The 20,808-nt window shown below is 42.7% G+C and overlaps 1 protein-coding gene across 4 annotated transcripts in view; it reads left to right on the forward strand.

Moving 5' to 3' along the window:
- Positions 1–20,808, forward strand: part of PRLR (prolactin receptor) — a 235,159-nt gene that overhangs the window by 25,692 nt on the left and 188,659 nt on the right. For 2 of the 4 annotated variants that reach the window (XM_074995676.1, XM_074995677.1), the window contains exon 3: positions 5,087–5,151. The gene's annotated coding sequence lies outside the window, so the exon portion shown is untranslated. Of the gene's footprint in view, positions 1–113; positions 304–5,086; positions 5,152–14,799; positions 14,819–20,808 lie in introns of those variants that run through there. The other 2 variants (XM_074995678.1, XM_074995679.1) reach the window with 2 other exon arrangements.

Here is a 20,808-nt window from a genome sequence, read left to right on the forward strand (position 1 = left end):
AAAGAAATAGAAAGTCTCTAAATTTAATTACATAGCTAGAAAACTATGGTACTGAATTGAAGACTGCATTGAAGTTTCTAGTATCCATGTTCTGTTCTGTGCCTATTTTGCAGTGACAGATTGCTGGATGGGCCAATGAGGCCTGTGCCCAGGGGTCCCAGCCAATTTGAGGAGTACCACAGGAGTTCAGGACCTATGGCCCTGCCCCCTGTTCTTCCATTCCCTCCACACTGCCCTGCCAGCATGTTCCTGTTCTTCTGCCTGAGGCCCTGCCCCTGACAGACTGGAAGTTACCCACCTGTGGTAAGTAGGGTGCCCAAATTTCCCTGTGCCTCCCTGTGAAGAGCACTCCTGAGCTCCTATCTCCCCCACATGGAGCCCTCCTGAGCACCTTTTACCCCAACACTGCACAGTGCCCTCCCAAGTCTCTTCCCCCACCCTTCAGGCTCTCCTTCCTACCACTGTAGGCTTCTCCCCTGGGACCAGACTCCTTTCCTTCCTCTCCTCCAGATCCCAAACTTGATACTGTGGGCTTTTTGAAAGCCATAGTCTCAATGAACAACCACAGTCTGCCCCTTTGTAGCAGTGCTCACCTATGATCTGGCACTGGCACCTTATCTGAGTATAAGCTTCTCATAAAGGGATGAGAGCAAGCAGAATCAGGGCCAGGAGAAGCCTTTGCAATGCCTTTGCAATTCCCTGCTCAGGATGCGCTATGCTCTTATGCCTCAACTGGGCAGAATATTGCAGCCTCCCCATCATAGAACAGGCAAACAGTGACTTACTCTGCAGTTCTGCTCGCCTGACTGACTGTCAAACCAACCTTGCAAGGTGCTAAGCTCATTTTCTCAGTGGAATGAATTCTTCATACTCCCCAGGAGCTGGGAGTCATGCTAAGGTGAAGACCTTGTAGCATCACCAGCAAAGTGATGATTTTAACAAATAGGGAGGAAGTGGTTGAGAATTTGAGTGTGGAAGGCAGCTTGGGAGAAAGTGACCATGGAATCATAGAGTTCATGATTCTAAGAAATGGTGACAGGGAGAACAGCCAAATAGAGACAATGGATTTTTGTAAACTCAGAGAGCTGGTAGGGAGCACGACTGAGAAGAAAAACACCTGAAGAAAGTTGGCAGCTTTTCAAAAGGACATTAATAAGGGCTCAAAAGCAAGCTATACCACTGGCTAGGAAAGATAGAAAGTATGGTAAAAGACCTCCCTGGGTTAGCCAGGAGATCTTGCATGATCTCAAAATGAAAAAGGAGTCATATAAAAAGTGGAAATTAGGAGAAATTATGAAGGATGAATATAGTCAAACAATATATGCATGCAGGGGCAAGATTGCAATGACAAAGGCACAAAACAAGCTCAAACTAGCTAGAGACATAAAGGGTAACAAGAAGACATTCTATGAGTATGTTAGAAGCAAGAGAAAGACCCAGGGCAGGGTAGGTCCATTACTCAGTGAGGAGGGAGAAACAATATCAGGAGACTTAGAAATGGCTGAGATGCTTAATGAGTTCTTTGTTTTGGTCTTCACAAAGAAATCTGGTGCAGAAATGCCTAACATGATGAATGCTAGTGGGAACGGGGTAGGTTTAGAGAATAAAATAAAAAAAGAACAAATTAAAAATTATTTAGAAAACTTAGATGTCTGCAAGTCACCAGAGCTGATGAAAATGCATCCTAGAATACTCAAGTCGCTAATAGGGGAGGTATCAGAACCTTTAGCTGTCATCTTTGAAAAGTCCTGGAAGTTGGGAGAAATTCCAGAAAACTGGAAAAAGGCAAATATGGTGCCCGTCTATAAAAAGGGATAAAAGAACAACCCAGGAAACTACAGACCAGTCAGTTTAACTTCTGTGCTCAAGAAAGGTAATGGAACAAGTAATTAAGGAATTCATCTGCAAACAGCTGGAAGAAGAAGAGGTGATATGTAACAGTCAGCATGGATTTGTGAAAAACAAATCATGCCAGACCAATCTGATAGTTTTCTTTGACAGGATAACAAGTCTTGTGGTTAAGGGAAAAGTGGGGAAATAAAGGGGGAGACTTCAGTAAGGCATTTGATGTTGTCTTGCATGATCTTATCAGTAAACTAGGCAAATGCAACTTAGATAGGTTATCCAGCCATTTATGCACACACCTTATAGTAGCCCTTTCTCAGAGAGTAATTATTAAAGGTTTGCATTCGTCCTGGAAGGGCATAACAAGAGGGGTTCCTCAAGGGTCTCTTTTGGGACTGGTTCTATTCCATATCTTCATCAATGATTTAGATATTGGCATAGAGAGTACACTTATTAAGTTTGCAGATGATACCAAGCTGAGAGGGGTTGCAGCTGCTTTGGAGGATGGGGTCGGAATTCTAAATGGTCTGAGGTAAAGAGGATGACATTTAATAAAGACAAATGCAAAGTACTCCCCTTAGGAAGGAACAGTCAGCTTCCTACATACAAAATGGGAAGCGACTGTCAAGGAAGAAGTACTGAAGAAAGCAATTTAGGGGTCATAGTGGGCTACAAGCTAAATATGAGTCAGCAGTGTGATGCTGTTGCAAAAAAAAGCAAACATGATTCTGGGATGCATCAACAAGAGTTTTGCAAGCACGACACAGGAAGTCATTCTTCTACTCTACTCAGCACTCAATAGGCCTCAGTTGGAGTATTGTGTCCAGTTCTGGGCACCACATTTCAAGGAAGGTGTGAAAAAGTTGGAGACGGTCCAGAGAAGAGCAACAAGAATGATTAAGGCCTAGAGAACATGAGCCGCGAGGGAAGGCTGAAAGAACAGGGCTTGTTTAGCTTGGAAAAGAGAAGACATAGAGGGGACATGTTAGTGGTTTTCAAGTACCTAAAAGAGGGTTAGAAGGAGGAGGGAGGAAAATTGTTCTCCATGGCTCCTGAGGGTAGAAGAAGGAACAATGGGTTTAAACTGTGGTAAGGGAGGTTTAGGCTGGACATTAGGAAAAACTTCCTAACTATCAGGGTGGTTAAACATGGGAATAAATTGCCAAGGGAGGTTGTGGAATCTCCCTCACTCAAGATATTTAAGGGCAGGTTAGATAGACAGCTTATCAGGGTTTGTCTAGACCAGGCATACCCAGTCTGTGGGCTGGAACCCAAACATTGATTGCCATTAGAATTTGCAGCTCCTGCCACTGCTGCCACTCACTCCCGCAGCTCCCAGTCCCTGCCCTGCTGCACTGAAAATGTAAAACTCAGTGTAATTGGTTTAATGACTCGCTGGAGAGATCTGGCCATTAAACCAATTAAATTGAATCCTATTTCAGCATGCCAGGACAGGGAACTGCTCATACCGCAAGTGGGGGTAGGGAGCAGGAGGGCTGGTAGGACCTGTGTGGAGAAGGCAGTGGTCGCCCAGCAAAGGAGCAGCAGGGGCAGCTCATGTGAGTTATGTAGGGGGCAGTTTGGGCCTGTTAAGCACTTAAGCCTGGGAGGGGGAGGCAGTATGGGACTGCAAGGGGGTGGTTTGGGGCTCTGAGGGGTTTAAGTGTGGGGCCGGTTTGGGGCTGCAAGGGGTTTAAGCCTGGGGCAGTGGGGGAGGGGGAGCAATTTGGGTCTCTGAGGTATTTAAGCCTGGGCACGTGGAGGCAGTCTGGGGCCGAAAGGGGGTGGTTTGGGGCTGTAAGGGGTTTTAAGCCTCGGGCTGGTTTGGGGCTGCGAGGGCTTTAAGCATGGGGATGGCAGGGGTGGGGCATGGTTTGGAGCTGTGAGGAGTTTAAGTCTGGGGATGGGAGGGGGTGCGAATCAAGATTTATAATTTTTTTCCCAGGGGGAGAACCTCCCTGCTCCCCAGTTTTGAATTGCCTTGGTCCCAAAAGGGAAAATCAAGTGCTCTAAAAATAATGAGTAGCAAACCCAGAGTCATTTGTTTCTGGGGTAGGGCCTTGAGAAGGTTCTGGGAATCTGGTTTGATAGGGAACTCTATAAGAAGGAAAAAAAAAACCCACATGCTTTGGGACCTCCTGTTGTCTGGCTGTGTAACTACAAGAGTTCCTCATTACTACACTCCTAGTATCAATCATGTTCACGTGTGCTGGCTTTTAAGCATGATTGGAGCTCTTTGGTGTAGGAGCCATCTTTTATTCTGTGTTCCAGTGCCTGTATGTTCTTATGAAGTGGAGTACTGATCCTGAATTAAGCAAGGAAACTGCAGGGTTAACCTCTTCCAGAGCCAGGGAAGGAGAGACACTGAAATTGTGGATTACTTAAGAACTGTCTGGGGATCCCCACACCTCCATCTGTCCTTGACAGGTGGCTCAAAAGCAGCCCCCAGCTCCTGCTCCTCACCTCATATCACTCAGGAGAAGTGGAGGATCTGAGGCTCCCCCCCAGCAACCTGGGCTCTCTGGACAGCTCAGATTCCAGCCAGGCCAGTGGGCAGGTCCCCTGGTTTTAGACGTGAGGGAGATTAAGTATTCTTTGTACTCCACTGTCCCAATAAATCTTAATCCACCTGTGATAATTTACTACATTTTGGTTCTGCTGATGAAGATAAAGAATGTGCCATCTTCAGGAATACTAGCACATGGCATTGTCTGTACTGACTTTGATAAGTATAAGTGGTTATGTAGTATTACTGAGATGGCTGAGCAGTGTGTTGATCGCAAGGATGGGCAACCTAGGCTGTTGAAAGGGCCACATGAGTAGCCCTTCTTCACCTCAGTGGGCTGTAAGAGAGTCATAAGCAAGAAGGTCTCTAGGGTAGTTTTTGATAACTGTGATTGTGTACCTAGAATTTGTCAGGTTTGCCAATTGAACCATAGCAGCATTTTGGATGCAGAGGGAGTATACAGCTGCCACAGTCAGTGTTGTGTGCAATCAGCAAATGCCTTGCTTAATGTGCATGTCACTTCAGCAGTACCAGTAAGAAAAAAAGCTATGCAGACAGAAACCAGTAGAGTCTGGCAGCCCTGCATGTGGATGACAGTAAACAAATGTCTAACAGGCCACACACAAAACCGTGATGGGCCACATATTGCCTACCCTTGGTCTGTAGACATTTAAATCTTTAATGGATTATACCTAACATATAAAGGGCCAATTACTGATTATATCTTTCTTCCAGATTCCAGTATGACACCAGGAGCTGCTTCCCTCACATTTTCACGGGAGGAGACAGATAATGATATGGTAGGATAGCCATCTACTATGAAAGTATTTGCTATATGTTTATCAAAAGGGATACCACATGTTTAACGAAAAAGTACAATTAAAATAAATAATGCATATATCCAAGAATCTCAAGTTGCTTACATGATTAAGCCTATAACACCCTGGAAGGTTGTGTTCTTCTACCCTTTTTACAGAAAAAAAATTTTGGTGCTTGACATTATTAAGGCCATTTTGACAAAGGTCCAGTAATTTGGGTTGCTGGATTTGTAGGAGTGAAGTTAGATGAACACTGAAATCATACAGAGGTAGCCGTGTTAGTCTGTAGTCAGAATTTTCAGATCTGAAGTGGGTCTATCCCACAAAAGCTCATCGCCTAATATTTTACTAGTCTTTAAAGTGTTACATGACTGCTTTTTTGTTTTACTGAACTCATATGTCAGTTGAGACTCCCATCTGCAAATGATTATATATAGGGACAGTGGTTCCAGTGCAAGCCAAAGAGGGCTTCAAGTGTTCACGGTTAGAAATGTGAATCATCACCTTTTTGACACAAAATATGCTATTTTATCAAATAAGGTAGAAAAGCAAAAATATAAGGGTGCAGAATAAGGTGAAGCAAAACAGTGAGTATTTTAGTGCAGATTTGTAGTTTTTCCACTTCTGTTTTTGTGGAGCTCTGCTAATATGTTACATTCAGTGAGGAGGCTGTGATTCACACAACTTTTAATTGCTGCATAAATCAGACAGCCCAAAAATCAATACTTGGATCAATTTAATTTAGAATGTAAAGTGGCTGGCACACGATAATGGCCGTGAGCATGCATGTCGTAAGGTTTAATCATTGTTCTTGCTGCAACAAAAAGGACACATTAGAAGTCTTCTTTCAAATAATTGTTAGGAAGAGGGTTAGTCCAACCTAGTCTCCTAAAATGCAGCATTATCCTTGGAGTTATCATGTCAGCCATAATGTCATGAAATTCTTATGGTATAATCCTAGAAACAGTACATTGTGCATAATTGCTGCACATGGACACACATCCCCAGTATAGATAAGATATGAGCTTCAGCACAAGCCCTCAGGCTTCAACTCACCTGTCTGCCCCTGTGGTTTCACAGGCTTGGTGCAAACTCCCAGGTCTCCAGCTCTCACTGCTTGGATTTCTAGCTGGGTTACTTCTGGCATTCCTGTAGCAAGTGCTTCCTATCCAGAATCTAGCTGAGCTGCTTCCTTTAATACTCCTGCAGCACTTGGATTGTGTCCAGTATGGCTGGAGGGGTAGAACTTCTCCACCCAAAGGGTTTTAACCCCTTCTGTCCCAGTGAGAGGTATCCACATCCAGTCACACTGGTCAAGAGTTGCCCAGGTCATGAATGAGAGGGATTTTGTGAATTGAGTTAGGTGCAGTATTACAAAACGTTCACATTGCTAGTCAACACTTTCATGAATACCAAACTAATCAATGAAAATGTTGAGATGCTGGAAAAGTGAGCTGAAACTGTTATGTCCTGTGATAAACAAGGTGGGTGAAGTGATATCTCTTTCTGGACCAGCTTCTGTTGGAAAGAGGGCCAAGGATTCTGAGCTACACAGAACTCTTCTTCAATCTGGGAAGGGTACTGAGGGTTTCACAGCTAAATGAAAAATTGAACAGATAGTTTAGCATAAGCACTTAGTATATATTCTAAGGCAGTTTCTCTTGACCTTTTCATACTTCTGTACCCATTTCAGGATTCTGATTTGTTTTGTGTAACTCCACACCCATCACCCTGTTTTACCTCTCTCAAAATAATTTGCTTACAAAATCAGGCATAACGATAAAAAGGTTTCACAGCATACTATTCCTGAAAAATTGCTTGCTTTCTTATTTTTACCATATAACAAAACAAAACAATTTAAATGTAAATATTGTACTTACATTTCAGTCTATAGCACACAGTAGCATAAACAAGTCCTTGTGTATATGAAATTTTAGTTTGTACTGACTTTGCTAGTGCTTTATAGATATCCTTTTGTAAATCTAAGCAAATATCTAGATGAGTTGATGTACCCCCTGGAAAACCTCCGCATAAGCCTAGGTGTACATATATCTCTGGTTGAGAATCACTGTTTGAAGGGACCCTTTAAGGTGAAATAGCCCATTAACACCCCAGTAATCATAGGACAAAAAGGGGGTTAATGGCTTCCAGTAGTTGTGACAAAGGTAAAATTGTAAACAAGGATTTTTAGTGTCTAGCAAACTTATGAATTTAATTAAAGGTGTCGTGAAGTTTTCCTTTGAAGAGAAGAACTGACAGGCCAGAGAGTGATTACTTTGTGAAAAATGTTGATGTGTTGAAATGAAATGTTGAAATATATGAGATTTTTTTGCATTGTATCATTTTCCTGTGTGAGTTCATGTGAGATCATGGTGATTACCTGGTTTCACCCACATAGTTGGTATTGGTCTACTTTTCCTCAAATTGTCCCTTAGATTATATGACTAATTGTGCTGAATTCTCCCTTCAATCTTTTACTTAACAGTGACCGTAGGTTGTATAATGGTATGTGTAATAGGCCAAGGGAGGTCAAACCACTCCAAATAGGATCCAGCTCACTGTAACGCTGCCCAAAGAGTGACTGGCCTGTGTCCTACCCATACTCTGCCCCAATGCTCCACTCCAGTGTCCTGCTCTTCCCCAGTGGCTCCCCTTGGGGGGAGCAGAGAGTGCAAGGGCCACTGTTGGGTGAGAAATAATATTCCCTTGTTTACTGTTACCTGTGGTCTACCATATGTGGCCCCTCTTCCAGGCTCCTGTCTTTTGAGTGCTCATGCTGCTCCTCTTCCTTACCTGGTCCACATCTTCCCCCCAGCCCTCCCTGCCTGCCATCTGTCACTTTCTCCATGACCCCCTCTGCTGCTTATTTTACTTTGCCACTACTTCACCTGTGACCCCAGCCACCCGCCTGTCTCTCCTGCTTCTCCATTTTCCCCGAGTTCCTGCTTTTCATACATCTGCTTCCCTTGAAGCCACTCCGGTGTTCTCCTTCACACCCTCTCTATATTCCCTTGCATCTGCTTGTGCCTCTTTGCCCCCTGACAGGACACCCCTTGAGGGAGGAAGCAGAGAGGTGCTGGGGCCTTGGGAAAAGGAGGCTGAATGGGGGTAGAGCACAGTGTAGGGCCAGTTTCCAGTGCTCAGGCACAGCCTGCCCAAATGGGGAGATATGTGCTACCCATGGCTGTGACACTTTGATGACCTTTCCCAGACATGAAGAGTTCACTTTACTTTGAAAGCTTGCCTCTCCCACCAACAAATAAAAGTTATTGCCTCATCCTCCTAGTCTAAGACTGGGGGACTGACACAGCTAAGCCACCAATGCAAATGCCATGTGATGGTTGTTTTAGAAAAGCAGTCAGTCATACTTGGTTATATTGTAAAGTACTGACAGAACTTGGATTATGAGGTCAAATTTTGCTTGTTTATGAGCCTGGAACTGATATAAAATATGGTTCCAAGATGTGAATTATAACACATGGCATAAGAGTATCAGGTGTGGGAGCAATTCTGGTGCCCTAGTAGATGATTTTACTAGCTTTGTAATAGTTGCTAATACAAGCTTTGTGGTCCATTAAAAGAAACATAATCTGTCATCAGTGCACAGGGATTAATTCAAGTGACTCCCAGTAAAGTTGCAGACAGCCAAGTCTTTCAAGAATCTGAGATTTTTGTGTGTACGTGCATGTATGTGTCTTATCCAAATAAATATTTTAGGTGCATTCTGGGCAAGAGGAAGCTTGCAGAGAGAATTCCACAGACTTTATGCTCTCCTGACTTTTTTTTTTTAACTTTGTGGACAGACTTGACTATTTTTAATATGACTCATTGAGTGGGATGCCAACTAATTTGTGTGTGTACCATTTTTGTTTGCCAGCACTGTATTTTGCTATGTGTGGAGTGCTGTCTCAGAGCTCCAGTGTAACTTTGTGAGCTCTGGGAGACATTTTCTCACATCTTTAAAATCTAAACCTGTTTTAGACATTCACAATCATAGGGCTGCAAGGGACCTCAGGAGGTCATCTAGTCCAGACCCCTGCTTCAAGCAGGATCAACCCCTACTAAGTCATCCCAGCCAGGACTTTGTCCAGCCGGGACTTAAAAACCTCAAGGGATGGAGAATCCACCACCTCTCTAGGCAATGCATTCCAATGCTTCACCCCCCGCCTGGTGAAGAAGTTTCTCCTAATATCTAACCTACACCTTTCCCTCTTCAACTTCTGACCATTACTCCTTGTTCTGCCATCTGACACCACTGAGAACAGTTTTTCACCCTCCTTTTTAGAGCTCCCCTTCAGGAAGCTGAAGGCTGCTATGAAATCACCTCTAAGTCTCTTCTCTTCTGTAAACTAAACAAGCCCAAATCCCTCAGCCTATCCTCATAGATCTTGTGCTCCAGACCCTTAATCATTTTTGTTGCCCTTCGCTGAACCTGCTCCACCAAATCCACATCCTTTTTATACTGGGGGGCCTAAAACTGGACACAATATTCCAGATGTGGCCTCACCAGTGCCGAATAAAGAGGAATAACTACTTCTCTAGATCTGCTCGAAATGCTCCTCCTAATGCACCCCAGTATGCCGTTAGCTTTCTTGGCTACAAGGGCACACTGTTTACTCATATCCAGCCTTTCATCCACCATAACCCCTAGGTCCCTTTCCATCATACTTCTGCTGAGCCAGTCGGTCCCCAGCATGTAACAATGTTTGGGATTCTTCCGCCCCAGGTGCAGGACTCTACACTTCTCCTTATTGAACCGCATCAGATTTCTTTTGGCCCAGTCCTCCAATTTATCCAGGTCCTTCTGGATTCTCTCTCTAGCGTCCAATGAATCTACCTCTCCCCCTAGTTTTGTGTCATCTGCAAACTTGCTGAGGGTGCAATCCAGTCCTTCATCCAGGTCATTAATAAAGATGTTGAATAACACCGGCCCCAGAACCGAGCCTTGTGGCACTCCACTTAAAACAGACCGCCATCCAGATACTGAGCCATTGACCACTACCTGTTGGGCCCGACCATCAAGCCAGCTTTCTATCCATCTTATAGTCCAAGGATCCAATCCATATTTCCTTAACTTATGTACAAGAATGTTGTGGGAGACTGTATCAAAAGCCTTGCTGAAGTCAAGGTATATCACATCCACTGACTTCCTCATGTCCACAGAGCTTGTTACCTCGTCATAGAACCTAATCAGATTGGTCAGGCAGGACTTGCCCCTGGTGAATCTATGTTGGCTATTTTTGATCACTTTCCCCTCTTCCAAGTGCTTCAAAATGGATTCCTTGAGGATTCCCTCAATTATTTTCCCAGGGATTGAGGTAAGGCTGATGGGTCTATAGTTCCCTGGATTGTCCTTCTTTCCTTTTTTAAAGATGAGCACTATGTTTGCCTTTTTCCAGTCAGCCGGTATCTCCCCCGATCTCCAAGAGTCTTCAAGGATAATGGCCAAAGGTTCAGCAATGACCTCTGCCAATTCTCTTATTACCCTGGGGTGCGTTAAATCCAGACCCATGGACTTGTGCACATCTAGGCTACGTCTGCACGTGCATGCTACATCGAAATAAGCTATTTCGATGAATAGCATCTGTGGAAGTATAACATTGTATAAGTATAACGTTGTATAAGGGGACATGCTGGATACATTGTATATGAGAGGGCATGCCAAAACATGTTACAAAGTATCTGAGGGAGCACATGTAGGGACAGTTAGCTTTTGAATGGAGAAGCAATTAAGATGGAGCCAGTGCGTCGAAGAAGCAGGCATCAGAATGGAAGGTGTGAAAGGCAATTAGTTAAGTTAACTGGAAGCTGTTAAAGGAGATTGTTAAGGGTGGCAGGTAATTGAAGATACGTGACTGGTCTCAGGGATCTTGGAGGGTGGTGACTAAACTCTTTTTCTTCTTTTGTCTGTAACTTGTCTGTAACTTGTTCTCCAAAAACTGTATAAATTAAGAGACACAAGCCCCACTCGGGGGGCTCACTTCTAAATGTATTAGCAGAGCGGCTTTGCTAATAAAACAGAGTGGTCTGACAAATTGCGAGTCTGAGTCTAACTTTGACACGTCTACACGTCCTCCAGGGCTGGCAACGTCGACGTTCAACGTCGACGTTGGGCAGCACCAGATCAAAATAGGCGTTGCGAGGGAAAGTCTACATGCCAAAGTAGCACACATCGAAATAAGGGTGCCAGGAACAGCTGCAGACAGGGTCACAGGGTGGACTCAACAGCAAGCCGCTCCCTTAAAGGGCCCCTCCCAGACACACTTGCACTAAACAGCACAAGATACACAGAGCCGACAACTAGTTGCAGACCCTGTGCCTGCAGCATGGATCCCCAGCTGCAGCAGCAGCAGCCAGAAGCCCTGGGCTAAGGGCTGCTGCACATGGTGACCATAGAGCCCCGCAGGGGCTGGAGAGAGAGCGTCTCTCAACCCCTCAGCTGATGGCCGCCATGGAGGAACCCGCTATTTCGATGTTGCGGGATGCGGATCGTCTACACGTTCCCTACTTCGACGTTGAACATCGAAGTAGGGCGCTATTCCCATCCCCTCATGGGGTTAGCGACTTCGACGTCTCGCTGCTTAACGTCGAAGTTAACTTCAAAATAGCGCCCAACACGTGTAGCCGTGACGGGCGCTATTTCGAAGTTGGTGCCTCTACTTCGAAGTAGTGTGCACGTGTAGACGTGGCTCTAGTTTTTCTAGATAGCTCAGAACTTGTTCCTTCCCCACAGCTGGCTGCCCTCCACCTTCCCGTACCACATCATCTAGGACCGTCCTGGGGAAGTTGACTTTGTCCGTGAAGACTCAGGCAAAAAAAGCATTGAGTACTTCAGCTTTTCCTGCATCATCTGTCACTAGGTTACCTCCCTCATCCAGTAATGGCCCCACACCTTCCCTGATAACCTGTTTATTGTTCACATGCCTGTAGAAACCCTTCTTGTTACTTTTCACACCCTTGCCAGCTGAAGTTCCAATTGTGCTTTCGCTTTCCTGATTACTGCCCGGCATTCTCCAGCCGTATGTTTATACTCCTCCTTAGTCAGCTGTCCATGTTTCCATTTCTTGTATGCATCCTTTTTGAATTTAAGCTGACTAAGGATTTCCCTGTTTAGCCAAGCTGGTTGCCTACCATGTTTGCATTTCTTACTACGCAGCGGGATTGTTTGTTCCTGTGCCTTCAGTAAGTCTTCTTTAAAATACTTCCAGTTCTCTTCAACTCTTTTCCCCTTCATCTTTGTTTCCCAAGGGATCATGCTCATCTGGTCTCTTAGGGAGTCAGAGTCTGCTCTTCTGAAATCAAGGGTCTGTATGTTACTGCTCACCCTTCTTCCTTTCATCCGGATCCTGAAATCTACAATCTCATGGTCGCTGCAGCCCAGGTTCCCTCCCACTTCTGTTTCTTCTACTAGTTCTTCCCTGTTTGTGAGCAACAGGTCAAGTTGCGCATGGCCCCTGGTCGATTCCTTCAGCACTTGTACCAAGAAGTTATCCCCAACATTCTCCAAAAACTTCCTGGATTGTCTGTGTGCTGATGTATTGGTCTCCGAACAAATGTCCGCATGATTCAAGTCTCCCATGAGAACCAGGGCCTGTTATTTGGAAGCTTCACTAAGCTGCCTGAAGAAAGCCTCATCTATCTCCTCTCCCTGATCTGGCGGCCTATAACAGACACCAACTACAATATCATCTCTGTTACTTCCACCTCTATGTTTAACCCAATGACACTCAACTGGATTTTCTCCTTCCTCATACTGGAGCTCTGAGCAATCATACTGCTCCCTCACATAGAGCGCAACTCCTCCTCCTTTTGTCCCCTGTCTGTCCTTCCTAAACAATTTATAACCTTATCACATATAACATTACCAAAATATATTCTAGATATGTAACTTCAGGCAAGGGATTGAAAAATCTTTATAAAATGGGTTACCTAATACAATTTTGAGAGATTATGTTAAAATGTAATGATTGGGACTGTTGTCCATACTTTGGAACAGCACCTTGGAGGGAAGCCTACAGTGTCGTTCTGTCGGTATGATTTAACTTGCAGGCTGCAGTTTTGTATCCAATCTGAATGATGAAGAATTACATTTTGAACAATTTAATGAGGGTGGCAGTGAGTATTGAAAATCTTCGAAGTTTGTTCGGCAGAGCAAACTCTTTTCAGTGTTGTTGTGAGATTTTATGTTATGACACAATGTATTGACAGCCTATTCAAATATCTCATCACAACTTGACAATGTCTAGTGATTTCACAGAAAGTGATTTCAAGACTCAAGAATGTTGCACAAGTCCCATTAACTGCAGCAGAAAATATTTGCCAATCCCAACAATTACATGTTTTCCCATCTGTCTGTGCAGTTCAAATCATAGATCAAATGGAGTCAGGAAGGGGCAATAACCCTTCAGTTAAACTGCATCCCTGAAACAAACAACAACATTTCCTGTTGAAAGATTTTTGTGTTGATCTAGGATTTCCTTGCTGCTTCATTTCTGTTCTTGTTGTTCATCTTCTCCTCTTGTCATCCACATTCTTACTGTGTTGTTGATTGGTGGCTTCAGAACCATTTGCAGGCCCTGATGGGCTTTGCAAGCAGCTTTTGCTATCTCCACACTGGTGGGGGAAAAAGAAGACCATGGCATGAGTCTCATGAGCTGATGGGAATAAGGGGACTTCGAAGTAGGCGGGGCGTTTCGAAAAGGAGCCCCGTCTGGACGAGACGCGCGGCGGCAAAGCGCGTCAATTTTGAAGTGCTGCAGCCGCCCGCGTGCTAGTGAAGCGCTGAATATGCATTTCAGCTCTTCATTAGTAAACTTTGAAATGGCCATTTGGATGGCCATTTCAAAGTTTGGGGCACGTATAGACACGGCCTATAAGCGCTATATAGCAAGTCTTGCTCACTGTGATCTAGTGGGTTTGTGAACCATTTTGGGGAAAATGTCAGCCACACCCAACTCCCCTCTTTGGGGAAATAAAGCCACTACCCAAGTGCAAGAACCTCTTTTGCAAACCGAGGGAGACATACTTGGGATGCTTCCATATGAAGTAACCCCAAACTCTTAACCCTACCTCAGGAGAATGCAGTCTGTTTTCAGACTGTTTCTTAATAGCTGACATTTCAATCTGAGACACATGTATATAGAAACTCCTGCCTTCTAGGACACAGAAATTGGATCATAGTCTTAAAAAGTGATTTTATTAATGAAACAAAGACGACATACTAGGTAAGTATAATTGGTTGCTAGGTGTTGCAGAGTAACTAAAAAGGTGGATTAAAGTACAGAGTATTGCTTCCCAGGGAATCTGTGTAACAATTACAGTGTACAGAGGGTATGTAAATCAGACAGAGAAGTCCCACAAAACAAACCCCAAATGAAAATAACCTGCTCACATCTGACAACATACCCTTTCTGCTTACATAGATGTTCCAAGATTCAGTCCTTTATAGGTATGGATATTACTGAAAAATTCCATGTGTGGTTCCTGGCTCATTTCATCTTGGTATCTCTCCTCTGGCCATGCAAAAGACTGCCAGACCATTTAGTACTTCCAGTTCAAACCTCGCTCTCTCTTCCCATAGGCTCACCTAGCTGCCTGCCAACACTTCCTGGAACTTTTCAAAGACCCACTTGTCTCTAACCCTTTACAGGTAATTCAGTTAACTGAATGTCTGGGATGTCTCAACAAGGGTAGTAGCCCTCCCATCCATCAGAGGGTGTCATCAAAAATGTCAATTAGGTAACATCAAACTACATCAGGTAGAGTAGGAAACTTGACCTAACTCTCAAATGTCTTAACATCTGGCCTTTTACCTACTTTGGACACTTTCACACGGTAAAACTTTGAAAGTTCTTGGGTTCACCCCACTGCTGAACAAAATCAAATGCTGAAACCTCTAAACTTTCATTAAATTGAAGTTTTGTTTTCTAGTGAGTTAAAATATCTCTGGAACGTAAAGTTAACATTTTGCACTTCTTAGAAGTGGCCACATTAGGTTTGTTCATTAGTTTTCACTGGTAAATAATATATAAAGTAAATCTGCATAATTTTTTCCTAAAGATATGTTATGACTTATGGTTGAAAAGAACTGGAGTTTTTAAGTTACTTAAATGAGAAGATTCTGCTCTCTTATAAGTATAGCAAATGTGTTACATTTTTGCTTCTTGTTATGACCTCAGGGCTTTTTTTTATTTTTTTCAAGGGAATGTGAGTTTCGTTCCTTTCTTCTCAGAATGAATTTCTCTCTCCCTTCCCCTCCCCACTATTTTGCAGTATAATAAAGCACCTTTATTATGAGCTTTTATGCTAACTTGCAGAAAATGTTGTATTTTCAACTCTGTGTCTTTTGTATTTCTCAAAGCTTATACCTTGTAATGTTCTATTTGAATCCCTTCCCAAGCCCACCAACAGGGGAGCAAAGGGGGCAATTGCTCTGTGTCCCAGAGATTCAAAGGAGTCCCAAGCTCCCAGGTGCTGGTAGCAAGGGCTGATTTCCCTTGGTCCTACCCTTTCTGTCCAAGGCCCCACCCCTTTCAGGGGCACGGAGCTGGCTCTTCCCTGCCAACACCTTTTGACCCAGAGCCTGTGATAGCTATCTGTCCTGCTGAACCGTCTACATTAAACTTATACTTCTCTTCAGAGCTGCACATCTCCTTTTCTGCCACTATCTCTAATCTCTCTTCTTCCTGCTTCCCCCTTGCCTTTTTCACTCAATCAAAACAATCCTCCTATCATCTTCCTTATTAATTTCCCATTCTCTGAGTGTCTACTTTCAGGATCTCCCAATAACCACTTTGAGAACTAATGGGTGGAATTCTGTCGATCATCACTAGGGGATTTATTGATTTGTCTATCTGTGCAGGTGTCCTTACAATCTGAGCACTGAGGGGAAACCATCAACCTCCATAAGTTTACAATTTTATGTAATTTATTAATCAACTGAACTAAATAACTAAGGAAAATACATGTTGGTGGGTATGAAAACATCCTGGCCAAAATTTATTGGATTAAATTCAATCTTCCCATATTAAATCTGTGTATCACTGAGGGGCAGGGATTGTATGCAGTTCCATGTGTGGTGAGAGGGACCCTCAGTCCTCCAGGAATTGAAAGTGAAGTTCACTTAGGTTGCAGTGCTGCCCAGTGAGCACCATCACCTGGAGAGTCTTGCATATATTGCTCTGTTCTGTTCATTCCCTCTGAAGCATCTAGCAACTGCCCGGTGTCAGAAGATAGGTTCCTCAGCCAGGTGAACCATTGGCCATTCTTAGTTCTCATGTACTGATTCAAACTGAATTCTATAGAGACCAGTAAATAAAGACAGGCCTCTTGGATAGATAATCTGAATTTAAACTGACTCAGGGCCAGGGCCTTCATTCTGATGCAGAAAATGGACAGGACTTTCTGTCCCAGAGTGGGTAGAAGTCCTTAGGGAAAGGCTAGAAATAATGACAGTGACAAGAAACCTTGCAGTACTGCGTGTGGGGATTATCTCTGGTAAGCTTATTAGCATGTGTATTGTTTTTCATGTTTTATTTCTAATGCTTTTATGTTAAGAATAAATCTTCTTGGATTTGTTTTTTTTTCCATACTTTTTATTAATAGAGGGATGCCGCTGTTTCAGCATGCTTGCACTTCTTCTTGTTTTTAGACTACAGCAGGTTTATATGCTGACAACATGATGGTTTCATTTGGCTTCAGGAGGCTATTGGCTGGTTGAAAGATTGGCTGTGGTTTTCTTGGATGGACAGAGCTGGATGGACATGCAATTCCTGTGCCAAATCGTATTTAGAGAGCTTGTCACTAACATTTGGTCTGAGTTAATTGTAACCACGTGTCCATCATTTCCTTCTTGCATTGAAAACATGCTGGGCAAAATTAATCCATGGTGTAAGTCCACTGAAGTCTTGTATTAGTATGAGGAATGACTCTTTTTTCCATTCTGTTAGTATAAAGTATTTCCTTTCCGTAAATGACTCTTTGCCGTGATTACATCCTTCTGGATATATTTTTGTTTTGTTTTGTGCCATGGCACAAAAAAATAAAACACATGAATACAAGGAAATGAATCTTTGTAGTGGTAAAAAACTCCTCAAACGCAAAGTATTGACATTTGTGCCACCACTTTATTTAAAATGTGTTCAGTTATAATGAGAGTCCTTGTGTGAAACAAAAGCTGTAGTTCACATAATTGCACATGCTATATAATGTATGGTCATTACCATAATGAAAAATACTTCATTTCGATTCTGAAGCTGTTGACGGGCCATAATTAAGTGGGCCTGCCAGCAGCTTCAAATTCGAACTTCTTGCAAAGAAAATTATACCCTATATTCAGTAAGGAAATTGTGTGTGTGTGTTTTCTTTTTTTCTTTTTGTTTGTTTGGGTTTTTTTTTGTTCTGCCACTTACAGATTTCTTAATAGAAAGTGAACAGCTGCTTTTCTCATTTAAAGCAAAGTAAATTTTGTAATATATTAAAGAAAGCATATGAAGTAACATAAAATCATTCATGTTATTCCTTGAAAGTTAACATTTTCATTATGTTTCCCTAAAGGCGTCTTTTTCTATAAAAATGACAAGGTAGGTGAAAGGTATCCCTACACTACGCAGCTTTTGGCAGCCCGGCTGTGTCGACACAACCATGTCACTAAACATCTGTGCATATGAATGCTTTCTGTCAGCACATTTGCCAACAAAATACTTCAACCCCGAACAGCAATTTTTGCTTTGTCAGCAGAAGATCACTCATGAATGATAAAAGTTTTGTCAGTCAGTTACAAGTGTAGACATAGAGTAATACTGTTAATTCGACCAACTTCTGTTAGTGGAAGGTTCAAGCTTTCGACTTGACCTCTTCAAGTCTGGGGAAGGAAGCAGAGTGTCGGAGCTAAATGCTAGTTGAGACGTTTTATTAAGCAGAAGGGGTAGCACAATGGAAGCAGTCATTTGAACTGAACTGAACAATTATGCAAAGAGAATTTGAAGAGGGGAATTAAGGGCAACAGTTCCTTAGTTACATATTGTTGTAATGAGTCATAAAAGCAGTGTCCCTTTTAAGTCCAGGATTTTTAGAGTCTAGCAGCGTTATGAACTTAAGTTCTCAGGTTTACCTTTTGAACGTGTTGTGTAGGTTCCCTGAGAATAAGTATTGAAAGGTCAGATATTCAGAGGTTGCTTTGTAAAAAGTTTCAGAGGGGTAATTGTGTTAGTCTGTTTCAGCAAAAACAGTGAAGTCCTGTGTCGCATCATCCATGCATCTGATGAAGCTTATTCTCAGATAAGTTCAATAGTCTTTAAAGTGCCACAGGATTCCTCATTGTTTTTGTGAAAAGTTCAGCCCCAGTTGATAAGGTGGTGTTGTCTCTTACCATTTTTCTGTGTGAGTTCATTCAAGACTATAGTGCTTGTCTAGTTTCAAACACATAATTGTTGTGGTATTTGATGCATTATACATTTAGAAAAGACTAAAAGATGATGTGACTAGTCAGGAATGGGCAATAATTTTTCACCCGGGGTGGGGGGAGGCACTCCAAGGGTTAGAGATCAAGAGCTGTACTCCTCTATGGTAGTAATGGAGGAGGTTCAGGGTCTGGGATGAAGGTTAGGTGCAGAAGAGAGCTCGAGGTAGGAGATTAGGGTTCAGGAGGAGGTGGGTCTGTTAGGGAGTTTGGATGAAGAAGGAGGTTGTTATCTTGGGCAGGGTACTAAGGTGTAGGACCCTCGTGGAACTATGTGGTTAGCAGAGCACATGGTCTGAGGCTCTTGCTAGATGATGGGTTGAATCAAGTGGTTTTGTGGGCTGGATCAGGCCCATGTGTTGCATTTTGCCATGGATGTGGCCAAGATTCCCATAAAGTTTATGTTGTCCTGTAAAGTTTGTCTACAGCTACCAGTCCTGGCTCTGAGTGTTCTGTGCTGTTGTTTAGCTGTAATTTATCCCTAAATGTCTTTTAAGAGCCCAGTAAGCAGTGGAAGTTTGCTTGAAAATATTGACCTCCTTTCGTCCAGCAAATTCTCTTGTCCAGCACCCTTGGGACCTGACTGGTGCCAGATGAGAGAGGTTCAACCAGTATTATGAAGACAGAGAAGGAGTTTCCCTCTCTTCCACATAGTTCTTTGACTTATCTTGGGGTGCCATATGGAGCTTCCCTTGGAAGAGCACATCCCCTCTAGAACAGGGTTGACGATGGATACAGTACTGCTGTTCTTTGTAGTCATGTTTTGACATGCTGGAAGGTGGAGAGTACCAGGAAAATGTCCATTGTGATAACCGTTCAGTCTTTCTCGTGTATAACAACTGTGCCTCCTATTGATTTTAGTGTGTTGCATCCATTTACTCCATGGAAAACAGGTTCAGAAGGCCCACTGGAAATAAAAATGGAAGAAGAAAGTTTGAAAAATCATCAGGTCACAGGTGTGGCACAATGAGTATGGAGAATTCTTAAAAACATGAATATGGCTAGGAGAATGCAACACTTAGCAGAAACACTTAGCAATGAAAGAACATGTGGAATATTCAGTTGAAGAAGGAGGTGGCCATTGCCATTCAGCAGGATTCAGGAAGATTGGAAATAACTAAATATATTAATGATTTACTGAAAATTGCTTTTGGAAATTAAATTTGAACTCCTTTGTCTGATGAGAAACTGTATTTCGGTACTTTACCATCCTGAGATGTTATAAATTGCTGTTTAATAATCTATTAATGTCTAACAAAAGTCGAACTATTAAGGCTGGCTTGTCTTTCTCCTCGACCAGATTTATCCAGATGATAAAAGTAAGTGTTCTTTTCAACAAAATACTTCATGTGTCTCTCACCAGGAAATGGTGGACAAATAAGTTGCTGAAAGCTTTGAAATTTGTTATTCATAATATTAAAGTTGCTACATTTTTTCCCCTCACAGTCAAATATGAGTTATTTTAAGAAGGAAACAACATAATGGACCTGACAAGGACTTTCCCAACCTCTACTATATAAGGGTTTTGGAGGTGCACAAGGGCATAGGCATTCTGACTGTGAAAGACATTGACAAGCATAAAGTGCCTGGGTCTGTTGACAGTGCAGTCACTGACATATCCCTTAACATTCTCCCGTGCCAGCCTACGTTCATAAGCTGATGCAGAAACTGGAGGAGAGAGAAGAGCTTTTTTTTTTTTTTAGCTACATGATCTCTAATAATAAAGACTTGATGGGAGCGAAGACCTTTCCTTCTCCATTTTCTCTTCTCCAAGCATGTAAAACCAGTTTGCCATGTTTTTTCTCTTTTTTTCTGTTTCCTTTAATAGTCATATAATAGCTAACGTATATGTTTACTCTTTTGCTGTTTGAAGTTATTCTCTTTGTTTAGATAAAAGCTTTAAAGCCATGCTGATGAAAAAGGTAAAAATAAACAAAATAAAGATCAAAAGAAAAATAAATAAATGTCTTGGGAGAGTATCTCGTCTTACTTTCTTGTTTAGTATTTGGGTGTACTTATCCTGGCAGATCTTGAAGTCAGCCTTTTTGCACATTTCTCTTCTTTGTTTTATTAAAATAGTTTAGAATTTTTAAATTGATCTGGATCAGAAATGAATAATTTTTCCTGTGTTATTTTACTGTAGCTAGAAAGCAAAGAGTTTTTAATTAAAATAGGTAATC

This window comes from Carettochelys insculpta, chromosome 5, assembly GCF_033958435.1.
Source record: "Carettochelys insculpta isolate YL-2023 chromosome 5, ASM3395843v1, whole genome shotgun sequence".
Classification (NCBI taxonomy): Eukaryota; Metazoa; Chordata; order Testudines; family Carettochelyidae; genus Carettochelys; species Carettochelys insculpta.